A 16,098-nucleotide genomic window follows, 5' to 3' on the forward strand; every position below is an offset into this window, starting at 1 on the left:
GTTTGATACTTAATCTAATTATTTTCTGCTATGGATTTGTTATGGGCAATGTAACAATTGGTACTAACTTTTAAATGGTTTGGAACTTTTTTTTTTTTAACCTAATTTGATAATGCATTTCTCATTAAGTATTATTGAGAATGAAAAAAGCAAGGGGTGGCGGGTTTCCTCTCTGTTTGTTGAAAATGAGACAAATGGAGTACACTATTAAAAGGATTGAATTGCTCATACAAATCTGAAACCCACTCCCTTCTTGACATGAACCACAGGGTCTACACATCAGTCTAGTCAATTAAAATAGTACATTCCATTAGTATGTTTGTGCTTTGCCAATGAAGAATTATGATTTTAAAAATATAAAGGCAATATATGTGTTTCATATCACAAATTGTACTTATATCCAGTACCAGCCAACCTATTATTGATTTCTTCTGCTGGAGGTCACCGATAAGGAGTGAAGAAACACAAAGATAGTGAGGACTTATCTAGGCACTGTCCAATTTAGTCCAACTTCAATTCAACTCACTAAGGAGCCTTTACAGGTACACAGAATTTATGAAAGAGAGTTGTGACTATCCACTAATGTCACTAAGTTAAAGATATTTTAAATTTCTGATAATAATGGCCATAGGTATCAAAGTCCTTTTTTTTTTTTTTGAGTATCCACTATTTATCAGGTTTTATTCTAGGCAGTTGTATTTAAAGTACATATTTTAATGCTAACTTTTAAAATAAGAAACATGAGACTCAGAAAGAGTAAAGAAGTAGTCCCACAATTTCATAGCCATTGAGGAACAAAGTAGAGATGGGAATGTGGTCCTGTAAAACCCTGAGATTAAGTTCTTCCCTTTGCTCCACACTTTATCTCTTTCAGAAATGCCTTAGAGAGCAACCAGCATATGTTTCTGACATCTTTGTGTAGGGAAACTTTGGGTTTTGAAAGTAATACTGGTTAGGGAACAGCCCAGTCATTTGGAGCCACCTCTGTTGAGTAAGTTATGATCAGTCCTGATTTGCATAAAAGATAAAGTATAACTGTTTAGAAACAGGATGCTTTTCCAGTGTATCTTATATAGCTGCCTCATTTTGCTTTTCACTTGTAATAGGGGTACTACTTAGAAAAAATATTAATGTGCTTTTCTCATTTGCTTTCCTGAATACAAGACTTTCCCCCTAGTCCACTAGAAGCATTTGTGTAAGTTTAGTGGTATCAGATGCCAAAAGGCATGTAGAGAAAGTGAGAGAGTTGATATGCAGCTTTTGATATTCAAAACAGATTTCTGTAGAACGGTATTAGTCCTAAAACCAGACTATTTTCTCAAAACAGGATTTTCAAAATTCCTTCATTTCCCCTTGAACATACTAAAAACTAAGAGTGCACATATGAAGAACACAAATAGTTCTCTCATATCACAGAGAAGGCACTCAATATATATATTCCTTCCACATCTAGACCAAGAAGTTTATCATTCTGTGGTAAGAGTAAGAATATGGCAGAAAAAGAATAAAGGTCAAGAGTGGAAATCTGACCCTTCTGACACTAGGAGATAGAAAAAGGGAACAAGAAACAGTGGCCTGCAGAGTTTTTGTTTTTACTCTCTTCTTGGGGCAAAGCATTAGGACAGAATGGTTATGAAAACACTCAGGTAAACTGAGGCATATACGCATGAAGCTGGGAGAAGTACATCGGAAAGACTGGAGCTGGCTTTTGTTCCTGTGTGAGCTGGTTCTGAGTTTCAGATTCTTGAAGGCTTAACCGGCTTGGAGTGGACTCCTCTGGCTAGGGAGCCAGATGGACCTAGTTGGAGCCCTGCCTGGTAAGGATTCAGGGGCCGGGGTCTACAGGACTGACAGCCAAGGGAAGTCGAGAAAGCCAAGGAGCATGTAGACAGGGAGTGGGCAAACTACAGCCCACGGGTCAGATCCAACTCAGTGGCCTATTTTTATAAAGAAACACTCATTTGTTTACATATTATCTTTGGCTGCATTTCAGCTGCAGAGTTGGGTAGTTGTAACAAAGACCATATGATCCACAAAGCCTAAAACATTTACTGTCTGTGGCCCTTTATGGAAAAAGTTTGCCAATCTCTGCCCTAGACCTTATGAAAGTCTACAGAACACGCTGCAAGGAGGCAGACAGGGAATAATGCCTTGGAAATCAGAGGAGCCTAAGGATACAGGCAACTCAAAGGCTAGAAACTCCTTTCCTTAGGAGGTCACAAAACATAAGCTGGTGCCCACCCACCAGAGCCGAGACACCATCCTGGAGAGAAGCTGGAGAAGGGACTAAAAACTGAACTAAGAAGTTCAAGAGACTGGACATTTTTACCTTGTATTCTAAAGGGAAAGTTACATTATTTCATTGCATTGGCTTGAATATAGTCTCCAATGGAAGGGTTTATATTTATGAGGAAGTCCAGATCAGTCACAAGTAAAGAAATTATATTTGCTCTGAACATCACATAATGTAAGTTTTATAACCCAACTACCAATTTATAGATTATGAGACCTGATAGAAACCTTAGAGATACTTTAAATTCTTCTATCATTGTACAGATAAGGAAACAGTGTTCCTGAAAGACCATGTTCCTGTAGATAGATGGAAAATGAACTGAAACTAGAATCCAATCCCCCGATCCAATGGCTCCAAATACCCAGTATTCAGGGGGCATGTTTGCTGTTGTATCCTCAAGGTACTGGTAGGAAAGAGCATCAAAGAAATGGAGAGAGTTTGATCAAGAAACTTCTTATAAAGGTATGGCAAAGGTTTTGGTATACCAGCAGGGATAGGGCAGTACACCAGGACTAGTGACGTGGGGAGACCTTACCATCCAGGAACAGGGACAAGGGGAGGGGGCCACTCAGAGATAGACCAACAAGATGGAGAAAGGCAGCTAATTCAAGGTTCTCCCATAGGGAAAAACTCAGGGAAATACATGTCCTGACTTTTTCATTCTCTTTCTATACTTTAATCTTCCTGTTAGTTTATTTCATGTTTCATCCATAATACATGGAAGCCCTACAGAGTACTCTACAAAATTAAGCATCGCGAGACACAGAAGAGTGGAAATAGTATCTAGAGGGGAAAACAGAAAAAACTGAGCATCATCATATAAAATAATACCTGGAAGCATGCCTAGCATAGAGCAGGCACTCAAATCTTTTTAAAATGAATAAATGAATGGATGAATTTTACTGTCAATCAAGTCATTCTTATGAACTTTTATGGGTTCCTTGCCAAGTACAACACTCATCCAACAGACCCTCAACCCCAGAAGAAAAGTTCTAGAGAAGAGATATCTCTTTCCTACAAATAGAATATGAGCTCCCTGGCTGTAAGTGTTATCAAAGATAGGCTTTGGATGTGTGATTTTATTAGATTTCTATTGCTGCATAACAAATCACCACAACCTTAGCAGCTTACAACAACACAAATATTATCTCACAGTTTCTATGGGTTAGGAATCCTGGCACAGGTTAGCTGGGTCCTCTGATCAATCTCACTGGACAGAAATCTGGGTATTGGCTGGGTCTGGGGTCTCATCTGGAGCTTAAGGTCTTCTTCCAGGCTCATTCGGGTTGCTGGCAGAGTTCATTTCCTTGCAGCTGTAGGACTGAGGTCCCTGATTCCTGCTGGTCGAGAAACAGCTGGGGTTGCCCTCAGTTCCTAGAGGCTGCCCTCAGGTCTCAGCTACGTGGTTCCCTCACAGGCCTTCTCACACTTCCACTCTCTAGGGCCCACCCACAAAACCTCCCTTTTGATTAACGAAAAGTCCATTGCTTATTCACCTGGATGTGTGATATCCCATCATATTCACAGGTTCTGCCTGCACACAAAGGGAAGGATTATACAGGGCATGCACACCAAAGGGTGGAATCTTCAGGGCCATTTTGGAATTCTGCCTACACAAGTGATACAAGTTCTCATGCCCTTCTAAATTCCCAGATTTTATTTATTTTATTTAATTAATTAATTTATTTATTTGATAGAATCTCACTCTGTCGTCCAGGCTGGAGTGCAGTGGTGCATTCTCGGCTCATTGCGAGCTCCGCCTCCTGGGTTCAGCAAGTCTCCTGAATCAGCCTCCTAAGTAGCTGGGACTACAGGCGCCCACCACCATGCCTGGCTAATTTTTAATATATTTTTAGTAGAGACAGGGTTTCACCATGTTAGCCAGGATGGTCTCGATCTCCTGACCTCGTGATCCACCCGTCTCGGCCTCCCAAAGTACTGGGATTACAGGCGTGAGCCACCACACCCGTCCTAAATTCCCAGATTTTATTTAAAGTAAACAGTTTATTTACATCCTGACTCAGAATCCTTAAACTCTAGGGTTTTTAATTAAAAAAAAAAAAAAATCAGGAATATTTCCAGACAGCTTTGTCATTTCACAGATACGTGGAGAGGAGGCTGAGCCATCATTGGCTGTGCTTACATTTTAGAACCATTTTTCTGTTGAGGGAGTGTGGTGGATCTGCTGTCATTCATAGGATAAAAAAGAAGAGAAAATGATTGCTTTGAATTGTGGAAATATGATTATTTAACACACCAACTGCCTTATACATTCTGATCACTTTTTTATAATTTAACCACATTTGCTTGACTTCGAAACTTCACAAACATGGTAGCCAAAAGTCTATAATAATTTGTAGACAAAATCATGAAGAGCGAAACCAACTACTGGCCTTTTTGGTATAAAGCAATCAAACCAAGATAGCAATAATAACCAAATAATATTTAAACTTAATATCCCTCAACAAAGCATATTTTATGCTTTCTTAAAGGATGTCTGTGAGACAGACGCAGTCATACAAATGGCCAAATGAAATTATTTTTAAAGATTTTGTTATTTAAAAATGAAGTAAAATTCCTATCTTAAAAATCAACATTGGCCGGGTGCGGTGACTCAAGCCTGTAATCCCAGCACTTTGGGAGGCCGAGACGGGCGGATCACAAGGTCAGGAGATGGAAACCATCCTGGCTAACCCCGTGAAACCCCGTCTCTACTAAAAAATACAAAAAACTAGCCAGGCGAGGTGGTGCGCGCCTGCAGTCCCAGCTACCCGGGAGGCTGAGGCAGGAGAATGGCGTAAACCCGGGAGGCGGAGCTTGCAGTGAGCTGAGATCCGGCCACTGCACTCCAGCCTGGGCGACAGAGCGAGACTCTTGTCTCAAACAAACAAAAAAAAAAAAATCAACATAGATCTCATACACGGTGAGGTCATATTCACTGCAGACATTTTTGGACCCTACGGAGGAATTATTTTCCATAGACACTGCATATTTTCTTTGGATTTCATGAGAAAAGATTAGGTATTTCAACATGCACTTAAAGTTTTCTTTCAGAATCTTTGCTGTTCTACCGAGGCCCAGGGAAGAAAGCAGTGGGGAGCAGCAGGGTGGTTTTGGCTGTGTCCCCATTAAAGCTGCTGTTTTGGCCTGGACCAATTTCGTTACTGCAATGATCGTATTTTGCGAAAAATCCATTAATGGATTCAGTTTGATCAGTGTATGATAAAGTGAGGGGAAGAAATTACGCAGATTATTTTATGAACTCCTCACTCTCCAGCCTTCTCTAATCTCTCACTAACCCCATGCCCTAAAGCATCAAACATGGGAACTCAGGGGAGAGAAGAAAGAAGAAGAGGGCAGGGAAAAGACAATGACTGTGGGAAGAACTGTGGAAATTGTGCAGAAATGGTTTTTAACTCTTCAGAAACTGAATGAACATAAAGTTTTCATGTACAGAGTTAAGAGTATTCACCTGATTCTACCTATTCTCATATCCTAAATACAATCATTTTTATCTAAGTTAAAAGGAGTTATCACCATTCCATAATGCTGTTATTGACCACTGAAAATAGCTAATAGATTTAAGGAGGCATATGCCACAAAAGTAGGTAACTTTTAGGAAAGAAATTCAGGGAACTTTCTTCTTACAGTACAGACAATTTGCATTGAATGTTTGAATTGTTCATTAAAAAATGATTCAAGCCGGGTGCGGTGGCTCAAGCCTGTAATCCCAGCACTTTGCGAGGCCGAGACGGGTGGATCACGAGGTCAGGACATCGAGACCAGCCTGGCTAACACGGTGAAACCCCGTCTCTACCAAAAAAATACAAAAAACTAGCCGGGCGAGGTGGCGGGCGCCTGTAGTCCCAGCTACCCGGGAGGCTGAGGCAGGAGAATGGCGTAGACCCGGGAGGCGGAGCTTGCAGTGAGCTGAGATCCGTCCCCCGCATTCCAGCCTGGGCGACAGAGCAAGACTCCATCTCAAAAAAAAAAAAAAAAAAAAAAAAGGATTCAAGTGACCATCTAACACTGAAGATAGAAATTTCATTACAGGACTTGGGGATTTTAATCTTACCTAGAATGTTTCCATGGAAGTAGGACAGGGAGGGCAGCTTCTTACATTCTCTGACATCCGTTTTCTCTGACTCATACCATCAAGACCAGCCTAGTTTTCAGTTGGGATTCCATTTGTTTACAATGTATAGAAACCCTTGTAGGTGGGTCAGCCAATGGGCTAATCTTTCTAGGGTTAACCAGTCCAGGACTAAAGCAACTACTCAAGGAAGCCATTAAGAACCCACATTCCCACTTACGTCCTTGGGATGTTACTTTCATCCTCACAGTCACAAGAAAGCCACCATTTCCACCAGGCACCAGAAGTGGGAACCATGCCCCCAAAAAGTGTTAGCATAGCCACTCCACAAGGAAGAAAAAGAAAGAGAAAGGAGAAGGGCAGTGGCCAGTGCCAGCTTTATATGGCAAACAATAGTTTTCCTGGAGGCCTCCCCCAAGTTCATTTTCTCTTGCATCTCATTAGGCAGAACTGGATCATGTGGTTACCTCCAGCTATAAGAAAGTGACTTTTAAAAAATTGGCACATGGCTGCCACCATCAAAATGGAATTCTGTGAATATAAGACAGAGGTTGGCACACTTGTTCTATAAAAGACCAGATAGTAAATATATTAGGCCTGGCAGAATATACAGCATCTGTTGCAACTACTCAATTCTGCCCTTGTAGCATGAAAGCAGCCATAGGCAATACATGTGAGGCTGCATTCCAATTAAACTTTATTTTTCAAAGCAGCCAGAAGGCTAGATTTAGCTTGTGGATTGCAGTTTGCCCACTCTTGATATGAGAGACAAGGAGAAAGGTACTAGGTAGGCAACGAGCAGGATCTCCCATCCCACCGGCCTGTTTTCAATCATCATTCTCTACCCTCCTTTCGCACTCTGCAGTGTAGTTCTTGAACACACAAAGAAAATACAAATCAGCAAACATGGCATTCCACGTTTGGAAGGAATCCAGCTTCTGGGCTGTCACAAGGCTTGGTTTCTAATCCTTTCCCGACATTGGTGTCTGTGATTCTGTGCAAAGTGAAGCACGGCTACTCTGGTATCTTAGTCATGTCATTTACTCAAGTGCAGGAAGAACCCACGGTGCCACAGTCTAGAAGTTACAAGGATAAGTGAAGAAATGGCTGTCAGAAGATGATGAATGGCTGCCTTCTGAAGTTTTGAATTGGATCTTACAAGACAAAACCGGACAAACCAAGGAAACTTGGTAATTTTCTCTGCTGCAGAGCAGCCACCTGGCAAATATCACATTGCAACCACCAACCCTTGGCAGAGGTTGGAACAGCAGCTATAATTATAAAGAGCAGGGAGGAGACTGTAAAAATCTCTTCTGAGTGGCAAAAAATTCTGAAAATCAAGATAATTACAACACTAGCTCATCCTGATTTGCTTGGCTATTTATAGATGAGAAGAAGCTGATGCACTGAGAGCTTTTTCTTTTTTCTTTTTTTTTCCTTCTTTTCTATTTGCATGAAATCCTGTGTGGCTCCTCTCTGAAATGTGTGCATATGCTGAGTCCATGTGAGATGCCACCACTGGCACTTGTCATAAGAATTAAATCCCTCTCAAGCTTGTTTACAGCTCAGCACTTGTCATACTGCTCCCTTGAGCTTCATGGCTGGTTGGGTTCTTTTTTTTCCCCCAGCTCTGCGGAAGATTTAATTTCTTTTTTGTTTATGTGTGTACTTACCCTTTGCAGGTGCAGGATAGAAAAAATTGCTGTGCCCAGATGTTTTGAAGCTGCAGTAGCATACATACAGCTCAGATTAAATAGAAAAATTGCATAAGATAAAGCAGGCACTTCGAGTACGGTATTCTACAGGGTATTTGATAAACCTATCATGTTTTCTTGACAATAAGACTCTTTAATGTAACTTTAGAAACAGAGGAGTGTTTTAAGGCATCACCAGCTCAACTCATTTGTAGATGATTTTACAATGAGATTTGTCATTTTTGAGCAGGGCCCATTACATTTACCCCATATTCAACTTAGAAAACAGCTTCCCAGAACAGAACAGTCTGGGAATTGGGTGGAAACACCTATCAAGCTGTCTCAGCTCATTACTGGATTAGTTAGACCTCAGGGATCTGAGGCCAGATTTTGTCTTAGTTTTGGAACACAGCAAACATAACCCACGCACAAACAACCCTCTTGCTGCTCGTTGAGCTCTGTGCTAATATGCAAAAGCCCTGCCCGAGTCACAGATGGAAAACGCTTCTGCAGACCCTCAGTTTGGATTTTCATTTACCCAAGGCAATGGGTTAACCTGTGTTGCACACAGCCACTGTCAAATAAGATGAAGAGTTCAGCTCAGGAGAAGAGAATAATGCTCAAAATTCTCGACTCCCCTCCAACAATTGTTTCCCAGTACTGCATGGAGGCAGCTCAGCACCTTTGGCAAACCCTGCATTGTGATGCTCGTTATGAAGGCCTATACAACATACCCAGCTCTGCTTTGTGACATAGTCCCTGTGAGGGCCTGGGGAGAATGTTACCATATTTAGCTTTCCCAGGAGGTGTAGAAGAGTTCCCAACTGACCTGCTTAAGATGTTGGTTTAAACCAAATCCTTCATCTCCCTTTGCTCATGAAGCTGAACACCCACAGTAGAACTGGGAAAAGAGTACCTTAGGCCTCGTTTACTTTGTAGAGAGGAAAAGGTTCACACAAAAAAGAGAAAAAGAGAGGCTCTCACTTTTTAATTTGAGTGCCAGTCCTGGATCCCCAGTTGGCAAAGCCTTTTATAGTCAGTTCTTGTCCCAGAATTCTGCATCTGCAAGATCAGAGCTTATTAGTATCATCTCTTCCTCTTGCTCCCAATACTGCCCCTAGAGACTGTAAAAGTTTCAGACTATACACACGGAAAGGCACATGGCTCTTGCTTAACTATCATAGTACAGGGTTCTGCTTGCACTAAAAGACATATATTCCTCTAGCCATACCAATCATAGTAAACACTCACTTCATCCCCAAATCCTCTAGAACCTCAGTAGAAGATGGAGAATATATTAGAAATCTGTATCTCTTGTAATAGACCATATGTGAGTTACTATTTAGAGTAAGTAAAGAATACAGTCATACACCACATGACAATGTTTTGGTTGATGCCAGACTGCATATATGATGGTGGTCCCATAAGATTATAATGGAGCTGAAAAATTCCTATTGCCTAGTGATGTTGTAGCCATGGTAACTTCTTAGTGCAACACATTAATCACGTGTTTGTGGTGATGTGAGTGTAAACAAACCTACTGCACTGGCAGGTGAAAAAGAATAACACATACAATTATGTGGTGCAGACATAATACTTGATAAAAAACAACTGTGTTACTGGTTTGTGTATTTACTATGCTATACTTTTTAATTATTGTCTTAGAGTATACTCTTTCTACTTATGAAAAAAAAAAGGAACTGCACAACAGTCTCAGGCAGGTCCTTCAGCAGGTATTCCAGAAAAAGACATTATGATCATAGGAGATGACAGCTCCACGCATGTTAATGACCCTGAAGACCATAAGATGTGGAGGTGGAAGACAGTAGAACTGATAATCCTGACCCTTTGTAGGCCTAAGATAATGTGTGTGTGTGTCTTTGTTTTTAACAAAAAAGTTTGGAAAGTGAAAAAAAAACATTAAATAGAAAAAAGCTGATAGAATAGGATATAAAGAAAGGAAATGTACATCTGTACAATGTGTTTGTATTTTAAGTATTACAAAATAATCAAAGAGTTAAAAAAGTTTCTAAAATAAAAAAGTTACAGTATGTTAAGGTTAACTTACTATTGAAGAAAGAAAAAAATCAATGTAGCTTCTATGTGTACAATGTTTATAAAGTCTACAGTAGTGTACAGTAGAGTCCTAGACCTCCACATTCACTCACCACTCACTAAGAGCAACCTCCAGTCCCACAACCTCCATTCATGGTAAATGCCCTATACAGGCGTGCCATTTTTAATCTTTCATACTCTATTTTTACTGTACCTTTCCTATGTTTACAGATGTTTAGATAGACAAACATTTACCATTGTGTTACAATTGCCTACGGTATTCAGTACAGTAACATGCTGTACAGACTTGTAGCCTAGGAGCGAACGGCCATATCACATAGCCTAGGTGTGTAGGAAGGAGGCTATGCCATTTAGGTTTGCTTAATTACTGTACACTCTATGATGTTTGCGCAACAACAAAATCGCCTAGTGATGCATTTCTCAGAATGTATCCCCATTGTTAAGTGACACATGACTGTATTAGGGGCCAGGAGGCACCTTTGGTTTCATAGATCATCATGGTGATATTTATGTTTGTAGGCCATTGACCAATATTGACAACACAACTATCATAAAATGTAGAGCTCTATTTGTGTTTTCTCACTTTAGTTTGTTCAAAGCAGCCCATTACACACTGATTATTCTCAAAGTAGGAAGCCTATGGATTCTTCAAGATAGAGTGGGACATCGTGAATGAAATTTGTTGGTTTTTGGTAGGGTAATTTACTTTATCTTTAATAGGGATTATTATAAATATTTGAAACATATTAACCTTGTACATTGACGCCCCATTCAACCATCAGACTATGGGTGCTAGGACCATGGCCACACCAACCTGTAAGAAGGTAGAGCTTAGAGATGGTCAGCTCCTCACTCTCAGTGACGTGTGAATCCAGATGATGACATCAGCAGACTAAATAGTATCTGCTCTCCTTTCTTCTCAAAATCTTCACAGCCACATATGCAAACACACAGGTACATACTTGCTAGATCCAAAAATTAGTTTATGTAAAATATTGAACAATTCTACTGAGAGTCAGATGTATTGTTTTGAGAAGGAGCACAGTGAAGCTACTATGTTTTTTTTTTTTAAATATGTTTATCAGATTCAGTTGAGCCTGGAGTAAAGGCAAGAGGAAGGGAGCCTCCAGCTGCCAGACTCTGTTAGATCACAGAATAAAAGAAGCTAGAAAGAAGTCTGGAGACAAAGAGTGCTCTTTAGAGGAATGAAGCAGAAAGGGGACAATGGGACATTCTACATGTACTTTGCCTGTTTCAAAACTATGTCTTCGAAATTCGGCTAGTAAACAACAGGTTAAAGTCAAGCTAGAGTCAACTACAGGCAACTCCACTGTCTCTGAACCCACAAGTTGGGACGGGCTAAAGCTTTTAAGATAATTGTTTGTTTCTTCTTTTCTATAAGGGTAGTCCGAATCTGCCTTTCCAGCACATCTCCTGCCACTCCAATCCTGACCTAATGCTGGCCCCTTTTCTTGAATACTCCATGCAATTCTGGGCCTTTGTGACTTAGCTCAGGCTGTTTTCTCTCTTTAAAAACTCTTTGTGCCAGGCATGGTGGTTCATGCCTATAATCCCAGCACTTTGAGAGGCCAAGGCAGGCGGATCACTTGAGTTCAGAAGTTTGAGACCACCCTGGGCAACATGGCAAAGTCACATCTCTACAAAAAAAATATAAAAAATTAGCAAGGTGCGGTGGTATATGTCCCTGTAGTCCCAGCTACTTGGGAGGCTGAGGTGGGAGAATCATCCGAGACTGGGAAATCAAGGCCACAGTGAGCCATGATTGTGCCACTGCACTCCAATGTAGATGTTAGAGGGCGACCCTTTCTCCAAAATAAAAATTAAATTAAAAAAAAGCTCTTTGCCACCCTATTTGAAAATCCCTACACGTCTTTTACACCCAAGCTCAAAGACATTCTCTCCTGTGACATCTTTCTTGGGCAGATCAATCGGTTCCTCCATCGTGTTTCCAGGATATGTTTTACACATTTATTGCCTTGTATCGGGATTGAGTGTTGCTTTCCCACTAAGATGAACTCCCAGAGAGGAGAGATGGCATTTAATCATCTATGAATCATCAATGTTTAGTCCACAGTAGGTGCTCCATATATGCTTAATTAACAAATGAATGAATGAATGAATGAATGAAGCATTGCAATTTTTAAGGGAAGAAGCAGATGAGGACTTAGCAGGTGAGAAAGTTCCAAACAAAGTGCTAATGAATACTCCAGTCACTTTCTTACAGAGGTTCCTCTTTCACTTCCAGGCATTTGATTCTCAACATTTCTGTCCTTTTCCAACTCAGAGCTGTAACCCAGGTAAGTGTCAAAGCTTAGAAAAACAATGGGAAAAACCCTGGATCCTGATAAATTTGAAGACGAACTTAAACTTCAGTCAGGTGACCACATTGCCTGCTTAGGTTATTTCTTTATGCATTTAAGAGAGGTTTACCTCTCCAAACCCAGCTGTGGTTTGATCTCACACTTCCTTCACACTTGCTTCAACACCTGTTAACCACAATCCTGGGGTTGCTGGGCCTGGCTGCATCTTGCTTTCTGGCTGTTGCTACAATGGTGTAACCGCGGCTCTGCAGCTGCGATGCTGGCAGCAGGGGCTGGGGCCTGGCCTCTGCCTTTGGGGAGCCTTAACAGTCACACAGGTCTTGGTGCAATAGATGCTTCCCTTCTTCTGGCTCCCACAACCTTTTGCTCATCTGTCCTTGCAAAGCCCATCATATTTCATTGTAGTTAACTCCTGTGTGTCTATTGCCTCACTGTGAGGAAAGGATCATGTCCTACTCATTTTTCTCTCACACTTACCAGTACTGGCACTGGCAGGAAAGAATGAAGACCGAATGACTAAGTGAATTAATGAAACATTCTCCTTAAAATTATTTGTTGGAACTTTAAATAAAACACTCACCATCCTATCAGTTATTACAATCCCCTGAAATGATACTTCTGATTTAGTGTAATTGGTTGCTTCCTCTGCTCCCTCCCTAACCCTGGAAAAAAATAATCTTTCTTGATTATCAACAGTTATTCTCTAATACAAAAATAGAAAAGGAAAACATGGACTTGGTATAAACCTACTGATGGCTTCCTCTCTGAGAGCTACCTTTGTACATCTCTGAATAATATTTAACAATATTTGATTTCTTCAACCTCTCAGATTAGTGTGTCTGAGACATTATGTGGACACTGTGCATACAGCTTATGCACCTGATTATATCTATTTCCATAATGCCACAAATATAATGATGCTCCATTTAAAAAATATTACATGCAATTTTTTCATTTGGAGAATGGAATGCTTCTGGCTTTTTTGGGTCTTGAGAATTAAGTATCTCTTTGGAATCTTTAGGAAATTAGGTAAAATACTGAAAGTTTATCATGCATTTTAGCAATAAGGATGCCACACAGATTATTCTCCACTTGAATGATCTATTTTGACTCACCTGAATTTAACTCTTCATTTCTGAGTCAGATCAGAGAGTGCTCACGGGCATGGTAAGGTGGGAAGTGAGTGCTTGGGCTCAAACCAGACTTAAGCTTGATGGGCAGCTTGACCACATTAGTCAACTCTTTTCTCTTCAGGTCTGTGAGCAGGGATAATATTACTGACTGCACAGGATTACTGTGATAATTAAAAGACAACTTTGCGTGCATAACATTCTTAGCTGTATTTTGTGAAATGGCATTCCCTCTACTGAAGTCAGTATCCTTCCTTTCCTCACTCTCTGATCACCAACAATGCTTCTTTTCCCAATAGGGTGCACTGTGGTGTTGATACGCAGGTATTGCTACTTACAGAACGGGGAAGTTAAGGTGTGTGCATTATACAGCTACACAGTTGAAGCAAATGTTAAGAACAATTCCCCGGTATTTTGATAGAACGCACTCTGGGACCTTCTGGTTCTTCTCTAGTGGCAGTGCCTTTATTCAGTCCAGAGACTTCTCTTAGCCTCAGTCTCCTTTTCTCTTCAACCTCCAGACCTCAGGAGCAGGGTCTTGCCTTTGCTTTGCTTCTCCACATTCTCGCCAGCTCAGCCAGCAGCCTCCCTGGGTTCTCCTCACAGAAAATTCTCCAGTTTTCCTACTCCAGACTCCACTTCTCTGATCTGAGGCTGTCCCCAGGATCACACCCTGAGTGTCATTCTCCTCAGCTCTGCCCGAGCAAACACTCTTGTCCTCAGAATGTCAGGTTCTCCTTGATAGGGTATTTCTCAACCTTCTCCAATTGCGTCAGTTTACTTAATCCTTTTCTGACCTTTGGTTATCCTAAAGGCACATCTTAGCTTGTCACAGTCACTCTTGTTTACTGTTTTAATCCTCTTAGACTCACATGGAAAATCCCTGTCCTTGGCAGGACTGATAGAGATGACCACAGACAAAGGCCCATTCACAGCTGAAGAACGCGCATGCCTTTGGAAGTGTCTCTTCTCTTCCTTTACAAAAGCGAAAGCACTTCAAGTGTACACATTCCTTATATCCACTATTTCTACCTGTTTCCCTTCAACATTTAGGGAGACAGAGGCCTTTTTTTTTTTTTTTTTTTTTTTGAGATTAAGTCTCACTCTGTTGGTTGCCCAGGCTGGAGTGCAGTGGTGTGATCTCAGCTCACTGCAACCACTGCCTTGTGAGTTCAAGTGATTCTCCTGCCTCAGCCTCCCCAGTAGCTGGGACTACAGGTGCCTGGCTAATTTTTGTATTTTTGTATTTTTAGTAGAGACGGGGTTTCACCGTGTTAGCCAGGATAGTCTCGATCTCCTGACCTCATGATCCGCCCACCTTGGCCTCTCAAGATGGAGGACTTTTAAATTTAAAATATTTATTTTTCCTCTTTTAAAAAATGATCAAAAATGTAAAAAATACTAAAAGAAAACATATTACCTAATCCCATAAACCAGACCTAAACATTGCTAACGACTTTGTTTCATATATCTTTCGTATATCTATCTCTATCTATATCCATATCTATGCTGCAAAAATCTCCATACAAATTTGTTTTTAAAAATCTTTAAGCAACCCAAATTTTCCTGCCTATGTTCATTAAGTTTGGCACATGATCTCGTCATAATGTTTTTTTAGTTTTCTTTAAATAATGTGATAATGTTCTTACAGTAGCTGATTAATACATCTCTTATTCTTAATCAAACTAGGATTATTTGACTTAATGGCTTTAATTTTGGTAAAAGTGCAACATCAATGCAGTAGGTTTATAATAAATGCAAATTCTACTATTAGAAAGCACTTAACAAGAGTCCATTCTTGCCAATCATAGTATTTATTTTTGAAGCATTTATACCTTAACTGACTCAGATTCATCAGGGATTCAGAAAGCAGCAAATTGTGTCCTTTATTGTCTCTTCAAGTTCTCATCTCTCTCTCATGGCCCTTTTATTGACAACCTACTGATGAGAACCGTGCACCTGAGCTACCTTCATTCTCTGATCCCCCTTTAACCCTGCATACTCGGGTTTCCTCCCACACTTCTCTACCGGTCCTAGACTCTTGTATGTAGTTAGAGGCTCAGCTAATTCTAATGGGAACCTTCAAATAACATCTAGAGATCATATGGTAATCTGTAAGGTTAGGGACCCAGGCTCCTTCTACTCATCGTTTCATCCCTGTCCATGTGATCTAAATGGCTCCTCATCATGTCCCCGTCCAGCAGCCTGAGGGAAAGGAAAGAGGAGGGCCTCCCATCCCTATAATACAGCTGTCATTCATTTGTCTATAAGCTGTAATCATCAGATATATTGCTTCATTGTTATTTTGAACAATATATTATATCCATTAATACGAAAAATAAAATATTTTATGTTACTTACACTTCCTTCCTGATGCTCCCTTTTGCTTCTGTAGATCTAAGCAGATCCTATATCATTTTCCTCCTCTCTGAAGAACTTCTTGTAATGCTTCTTGCAAGGTAGGTCTACT

This window comes from Theropithecus gelada, chromosome 7a (assembly GCF_003255815.1).
Source record: "Theropithecus gelada isolate Dixy chromosome 7a, Tgel_1.0, whole genome shotgun sequence".
NCBI classification, from domain to species: Eukaryota; Metazoa; Chordata; class Mammalia; order Primates; family Cercopithecidae; genus Theropithecus; species Theropithecus gelada.